The sequence below is a fragment of the Pteropus alecto genome, unplaced genomic scaffold (genome assembly GCF_000325575.1).
Source record: "Pteropus alecto unplaced genomic scaffold, ASM32557v1 scaffold433, whole genome shotgun sequence".
NCBI lineage: Eukaryota > Metazoa > Chordata > Mammalia > Chiroptera > Pteropodidae > Pteropus > Pteropus alecto.
The window spans coordinates 2,278,255-2,279,426 of NW_006433953.1; the positions used below are offsets into that span (position 1 = coordinate 2,278,255).

Genomic DNA, 1,172 nt, shown 5'->3' on the forward strand with positions numbered 1-1,172 from the left:
AAGTGCATCCCTTACTTCCTCCTTTTTCATTTCTCAGAATGCATATATGATGACCGAAGGGCTATCTTTAACTCTAAGGGTCACACTAGCTCACTTTAAGAGATGGTGGAACAGAAGCTTGGAAGAAGCTTGGGGTCCAGAGGACTGCAGAGTGATGAGTCCAATTCTTAATTGCCTGTATATTGTTATATTATTTAAGCAACCGCTTTTTATTTTATTTACTTATTTTTTAATTTTTATTATTATTTTTTTTAGGTGAGGAAACCCTTGGTTGACCTCACAGATTGCAAGGACCTTGTCAGTTTACAATCCCTTATTTTTTAAGCCTACAGCACCTGGTCTTTCTAGGTGGTCTCCCATCAAAGTACTAACCAGGCCCGACCTTGCTTAGCTTCCAAGATCAGACAGGATTGGGCTCGTTCAGGATAGCACGGCCATAGACTAAGTAACAGCTTTTTAAAAACTATAAGCAGACCTTTATTTGAACTAATACATCAATTAACAAATAAAACTTTACTTCTTTTGTAAAGTTTTAGATTGGTGATATATTTTTGTGCTTTTATTTCTACTCAAAGGGCTATCTCTTTTAGTTGGCAGAATTTTTCCTTCTAAAGGACATTGCGGTAATTATTTGATAAAAACAAATAACTAGGAAGAGAACTCGTTTTAGTTCTACATGAAAAATTACATATGTTTCTTACCCTGAACTTCTACTCACTCTGAATCTTCTAGTCTCTGAGTTAAGTTCTTTCCATGGATTAATTCATTCAATCCTCCCAACAGCTCTATGAAGCAGCGGCTATTTTCAGCCCCATTTTAAAAACAACTCACAGAAGTTAAGTAATTGACTAATGCCTCACAGCTGGAAAGTGATGGACTCAGGCTTTTAGCCCAGGCAGTCTGTCTCCACTCTTTAACTGTTAAACGCTGCTCTCACCGCTCGCTCCTCTCACCACTCTCACCACAGGTATGGATAGTCCTAGAAATTCTGTAATTGGGGCTTGTTCTTGGAAGAAAAAATATAAGTAGAAACAGGGAAGTGAATGACAGCATGAGACCTTCTTGCCAATGGATTCCTTAGTTCTTAGATTTTCTTCTTTGTTTCTGAGATATTTAAAGACTGGATTTCTATTTTGCTCTGGCTGACTGAATTTTCTGTTCCTCAACCCAAT

General features: G+C 37.5%; 1 pseudogene; it reads right to left on the reverse strand.

The window, feature by feature from the left end:
• Window positions 1–323: 323 nt before the first annotated feature.
• LOC112477434 lies at window positions 324–442 on the reverse strand (annotated as a pseudogene).
• Window positions 443–1,172: the final 730 nt, after the last annotated feature.